This window comes from Arachis ipaensis, chromosome B6, assembly GCF_059453495.1.
Source record: "Arachis ipaensis isolate K30076 ecotype BB chromosome B6, ASM5945349v1, whole genome shotgun sequence".
Classification (NCBI taxonomy): Eukaryota; Viridiplantae; Streptophyta; class Magnoliopsida; order Fabales; family Fabaceae; genus Arachis; species Arachis ipaensis.
Window position 1 is genome coordinate 106,097,898 of NC_142441.1, and position 6,881 is coordinate 106,104,778.

The window sequence follows — 6,881 nt, forward strand, 5'->3', positions numbered from 1 at the left end:
ATTCAGAGGCTGAGAAAGGACTGCAAATGCTGTTGGATTCTGACCCTCCGGCACTCGAAGTGGATTTTCTGGAGCTACAGAAGCCCAATTGTGCGCCCTCAGTTGCGTTGGAAAGTAGACATCTTGAGCTTTCCAGAAATATATAATAGTTCATACTTTTCCCGAGATTTGATGACCCAAACTGGTGTTCAAAGTCAGCCTAAAACTTTCTGGCATAAAACGCCAGAACTGGCACCTTTTTCGGCGTTAAACGTCCATTCTGGCACCCAGGGTGGCGTTTAACGCCAACTTTGGGCATATGCACGTGAAATCTTGAAAGCTCAGCCCAGGCACACACCAAGTGGGTCCCGAAAGTGGATTTCTGCACTATCTGCACTTAGTTACTCATTTTCTATAAACCTAAGTTACTAGTCTAGTATAAAAACTACTTTTAGAGATTCATTTTGTACCTTTTGACATTTTTACACTTCATATTGTAACTTTGACGGCATGAGTCTCTAAACCCCATAGGTGAGGATGAGGAGCTCTGCTGTGTTTCAATGGATTAGTGCAATTACTACTGTTTTCTATTCAATCACGCTTGATTCTATTCTAAGATACCCACTCGTACTTCAACAATGAGAACATAATGATTCGTGACACTCATCATTATCCTCAACCCTATGAACGCGTGCCTGACAACCACTCCATTCTATCTGAGCTCAACGTAGTCATTGGACGACAGCTTGAGTGCGTATCGAGTAAAGTATCATTTATGTCCCCAATGTTTGGGGTAAGTCTCAAGCCTATCCCTAACATTTTAAACGTCTTATTTGTGTCCCAAACGTTTCTAAATCGCATCAATGTTGTCCAACCGTCCAAATTACTAACATTTGGTTAACGGCGTTGCATACGTGGAGGTTACTGTACACGGTGGCAGGGCGTTTTTATGTGACCATTATTGAATCAAAAATAAAAGAAAAAAGAAACAGATAACCATCAAAGAATGGTCCTCTTGGAAACCCTAATTCTGCAAATCTTCTCTCCTCTTTTATGCTACACCTTCTGCGAAGCTCGACTTCTCTGGTTGAAATAGGATGGAGGCTGATGCATGCCAATCTGAAGCAACACACGGCAGCAAGCAGGCGACAAGAAATAGAAACCAGGCATGTCGAAGGAGGACAACGTGCTACTGTGGGGAACGGCCTGTGCTTGCCACCTCATCGACGGTCGAAAATCCCGGGCAGAGGTTCTGGGATTGCGTTAACTTTGGGGTGAGTTTTAGCCATGCGTTTCTTGTTGTTGAGTTATATGTTTTGACAATCTGTGGGTGTGACTCGGTTGTGTCATATTTGGTATAGATTGGAGAAGAATGCGGCTATTTTGTATGGGCAGAACCAGAGGAAGAGCCCTCACAAGTTTCAAGGCTAAGGACGAAGGTCAGAAATTTGAAGAGCAAAATGGAGAAGGTTGAGTTCAGGTTCATGGTTGCAATGGGAGTTGCTTTAATTGGATGGACAGTTGCCCTAATATTGGTTTGTGAGAAAACAAGCAGCACCAAATTTGGCAGACTTTTACTACAATGATATTGAGATAGTGAGATTTAGGAGAATATCATTAGATCCCAACTTGTGCTCTGTATTTTTGCATAGAAATAGCACTGATGTTGACATGGTTGGTGTTTTGTTGAACTGAATGAGATTGTAATGAAATGATGTTTTGATGATTTAAGTTTGGCCAAATGCTATATTGTGCTTGTGTAAAAAAGTGCAATGATATATTGTGCAGCTGCAATGTTATATTATGCATTCTGTTTAAAGTGTTATATTTTGCATTGTTATATTTTGAAGCTGAAATAAAGTGTTACATTTTGCATTCTGCTTAAATGAAGCAAGTCATGAGCATGACAACAATATGAACTGTAATATATTACTTAATCACTAACCATTAAGATTGTCATTAGCAACAAGCACAATAGGTTCACAGCAAAATAACAAAACAGGAGCAAATCAAGCACAATAGGTTCACAGCAAAATAACAAAACAGGAGCTACACTATTTGCTCCACAACAACTGTATCAGATAATTAGCAACAAGCACAATAGGTTCACAGAAAAATAACAAAATAGGAGCTACACTGTTTGCTCCACAACAACTGTATGAGATAACAAAATGCAGTCTTTAAACTGGTTTTGGCAAATTATAATGATACTAAAGAGAAAACATGAAACTGCACACATCATCATCATCACATCTTCTTCCATGCTTTTGGAGGTGTCCTAGCCATAAACTTCAGTTGGGATATGTTGACGTGCTTGGATGGGGTTGGCAGCACTCTGAGATTGTTGTCCTTGGCAGCATCCTTGAGTTGTTGTCCAGAATTATTGTTTGACGGGGTCATCTTAGCCTTCTTTGACATAGCCTGAGATTGCTGGGAACTGATATCATTGGAAGATGATTTTCTCTTCGGCCTTGATGTGTTGGTCTTCTTAGCTGCAGCTTGTGATTGCCTAGAAGCCTGGCTGGAGATAGTACTAGACACAGTGCTTGAGATAGTGCTAGAAATGACTCTTGAAGCTCTTCTTGTAGACCCAGCAACTTTGTTTGCCTAGTTAACAGCCACAATACGACATTATAATCTTTGAATGCAATCAGGCAAAATGAAGCCAAAACCAGAAAAAACAACTATTGTACTTACCAAACTAGTGGCAGCTACTTTCCGCTTCTTTGGACAGGTTCGTTTGTTGTGGCCTCTAGCAAAACAATAGGAGCACTTTTGAGTTTACCCATCACGAGACACTCCTTCCCTACTTGAATTCTCATCTGTAGCTTTATTCCGTTTCAGTTTAGGCCTTCCAATGGGTTTTCTGTAGACTGGTGGCAAAACATCATCAAATTGTGTCTTCACCCACAGGTTGGGGCCATTTACTGGATACACCACATGTTGGTAGCAGTTAGAGTAAGTTTCCTTCTTGTAACAGTTTGCAACAAAGTTGTCCACATTGAAGCACATCTTCCTAATGCAGGTCATGGCATGGGCACAGGGGATTCCGGACAACTGAAACTTCCTGCACGAACACTCGTGATTCTTCAAGTCAACCACGAACTTCTCTTTGCCTCCATGGATGCTAGTGACCTCATATTTGTCACGACCAGCATAGGTGCTCACCCACTTACCACTTGCATCAGCTTGTTTTTCAACCTTAGTCCTGATACGGGGCAACACCTCTCTTTGGTATTCAACTATCCGATCCCTATTATTAGCCCAACGCCTTATTATGTATACTCTGATGTCTTCAAGCATACTGACTATAGGCTTCTCCCGGGCGTCCACAATCACAGAGTTAAATACTTCACACATGTTGTTAACCAAGGTATCACACTTAGACCAAGTCCCAAACTTATGCCGGCACCAATATTTGGTTGGTATCTCCATAAGGTGGTTGTAGGCTCCATTATCAACCTTTTGGATTTTAGCCATGTTTCTCTCCCACTCTTGTAAATAAGTGGCTTTTGCAGCATTCCACATCATCAGTTTTAGTTGCAGCCCTGGGAATCTCTTCCTGAAATTGCTATAAAGATGTCTAACACAGAATCTATGATCCACTCCTGGAATGAGCTCATCGAAGGTTGGAACTAACCCCTAAATCCATAGTAAATCAGTTTTACTTGAAGTAGTAATTAAATCAGCATGATATGTGATAATGACAATTAACCAAGTACATACAGTTCAATTAATCACAAAATCTATTATCAGCATGATATGTGATAATGACAATTAATCCGCTTTTACTTGAAGTAGTATGGACATGCACAATTCATACTACAAGTCATACATTTCAAGCACTAGGTTCACTATAGACAACAACTCTAACACTAAACTAGGATTTATAACGTAGCTATCAGCAAGTCTAACACTAAAACTGATTATATGAATGAAGTGAGTAGAGAAATAAGTACCTTTTGTTGGTCAGACATGAAGGTGCATCTCCTTAGCTTGTCACTACCAAAGTCATCACACAGATTGGTGAGAAACCAAGTCCATGTGTTCTTAGTCTCTGCTTCAACCACTGCGTAGGCTATCGGCAGTATCTGGTCGTTCGGGTCCCAGCCAATAGCCGTGAGAACTTGACCTCCATATGGTGTCTTGATGAAGCACCCATCAAGGCAAATTATTGGTCTGCAAACCATAAAACTCTTCTTGCATGCATCAAGGCACACATAAAGTCTTTGGAACTTTGGCCTTAAATCCACACCCGATTTTGGTCTCTCAGAAGCAAACTCAGGTGGTCTCTCCACTTGCAACTTAACTGTAGAACCTGGGTTAGACCTCAGTAATTCATGACAATAGTCATCGAGTCTCCGATACTGCTCTATGTATGTTCCTTGTAACTCATCAAGTGCAAACTGCTTAACCCGGGCAGCTTTAGACTTAGTTAGCTCTACATTCCACTTGCTGTATGCTTTCTTCATTAGTGTGGAGAGCTTTATTTTTGGATTCTCAGCGATCTTTTTTAGAAACACCTTGCTCAACCATTTTGCATGCATAATTCCAATTTTCAACTCTCTAGAACAGCTATGCTTGTTATGGCAGCTGGTTAATTGCCATGTTTGCTCATTCTTAATCTTCCCACAGTATGCAAATCAGTTACAACCCTCCACGCAAGTGACCTTCACTCTCCGAAGATCTACCTTATCAAACCTCAAACCCCTCCCAGTGTGTACAGCATAGGCAGTGGCACAATCCTTGAACTCTTCTCTTGAGACATAAAGAGTTCCAACCTCCCACTTGTACTCACTCATGTCCTTTAGCTGCTTGTGCAATGGATACTTCTTGGCAACACTATTTCCATTCTCATCATCATCAGTAATAGGAATATCTAGGAACTCTTCAGAATCATATCCTTCTTCCTCATCACCTAAACCTGCAACAACCTTCTCCTTCCCTTTGGCACTCCCACTAGCTTTTGCTGCATCTGTTTGGGTTTCAGTTGATGCAGCCTCGAATCTATCTCCTACCCTGATGTTGACATCTACTAAGTCCTCTGCCCCTTCTTTATCATCATCACTGTCACCAAACACAACTTTGGCAGCACTATCTTCTGAACCATCACCATTTCTGGAATCAGAACTCCATGAATCACAACTATCATCTACACCACCCTTGGGTTCATAGTCCTCGTCCTCACTGCCATCACTACCCTCTCCTTCCTCATCTGATTCATCTTTGTTACCCACAATTTCTTCCTCCATATTTGGGCCAGAATTTTTCTCCACAAGTCCAACTGTTTGGGCCTCACTTGTAACCATTGGGCCCTGCCCATCAGATCCACCACCCTTCACTTACATGCTACTTTCAGTACTCCCTAAAAAGTGTACATCTTCAACCACCTCATGGATATCACTTGTTTTGTGAACTACAAACAGCTCCACCATATCCTCCCTAACCCCAATGTTAGCCATATTCATTGCATCTTTATCAGTTCGGAGCATCCTTAAGCCTTCTTCTGTATTCTGATCATGTGATTTGTACCACATTGCAGCAATATCTTTCTTCAAATACCCTTGTCTGCTCACTATGTCATAAACCTCAATCAGGCTCCATTCATCTTCATTGTAGTAATCTATGACAGTTGTCTCCCCACCCAAATACTTCAATTGCCCTCGTTGAAGTCCAAAGCTACCATGGTGGTAAACTTTGACACTAAAATAACTCATCCTAACAAACAGACCATGTTACAACAAGCAAACATAACGAAACAACATCAATCGCAGGCACACATTCGATCACCAGAAAACGTAAATTCATGCCCTAACTAACATAAGCAACGAACATTTTGCTGAGAATACAAAAAACCACCTAAACCCTAAAAATGCACGCAATCTCATACATTGCCGGCCATCTTTTCTTCGTGGAACTACTCAATAAAACCCCAAAAAACAAAATTTTTTTCAAGTACATACCTCGTCGCACGATCAAACTCTGTCACCACAATAAAGGTGTAAGCTTTCATGCAAAACTCCCCAGAACGAACCGCCAACTACCTTGCAGCCCCTCCCCACGGTCAACCTCGACGAAGAGAAAAAACGTGTGTGGTAACGAGAACTGGAATAAAAAACGTTGGGTAGAGGTGCTGTGATTCTTCGACGTTTCGTATTTGCTATAGTGAACGGTATATTGGGCGCGAAGAGGCAGACGTGTGTTTCTCAACCTTTGGGCTTACTCACCTAATGTCCACGTGTGTAACGCCGTTAACCAAATGTTAGTAATTTGGACGGTAGGACAACATTGATGCGATTTAGAAACGTTTGGGACACAAATAGAACATTTAAAATGTTAGGGATAGGTTTGAGACTTACCCCAAACATTGGGGACATAAATGATACTTTACTCAGTGCGTATCTCTTGGGTTTTTGATCCACGGACTGAGTCCAGCATTAGAACCTTCGTGGTATAGGTTAGAACCAAATGGACAGCATTCCTGGGATCCAAAAAGTCTAAACGTTGTCTGTGGTATTCCGAGTAGGATTTGGGAAGGGATGACTATGACGAGCTTCAAACCTGCGAATGTTGGGCGCAGTGACAGTGTGCAAAAGGACAAGGGTCCTATTCCGACGCTAGTGGGAACTGATAGATGATTAGCCGTGCGGTAGCTGTACATGGTATTTTTCATCCGAGACGAGCAATCCGACAGTTGATGAGCTGTGCAGAGATCGTACCTGGTATTTTTCATCTGAGAGGATCATACAGCTTGCCATTGAAGGAAGCCATGCGTGTTTGGAGAAGAAGACAGTAGGAAAGCAGAGATTCAGAGGACAGAACATCTCCGGAACCTCAGCCTGTTTCTCATTACTGAATCACAAGTACTATTTATTCTATGTTATTTATTTTTCATAAATATA

At 41.5% G+C, this 6,881-nt stretch overlaps 1 pseudogene; it reads right to left on the reverse strand.

Moving 5' to 3' along the window:
* Positions 1–2,226: 2,226 nt before the first annotated feature.
* LOC148562180 (uncharacterized) lies at positions 2,227–5,696 on the reverse strand (annotated as a pseudogene).
* Between the last annotated feature and the right edge of the window lie 1,185 nt (positions 5,697–6,881).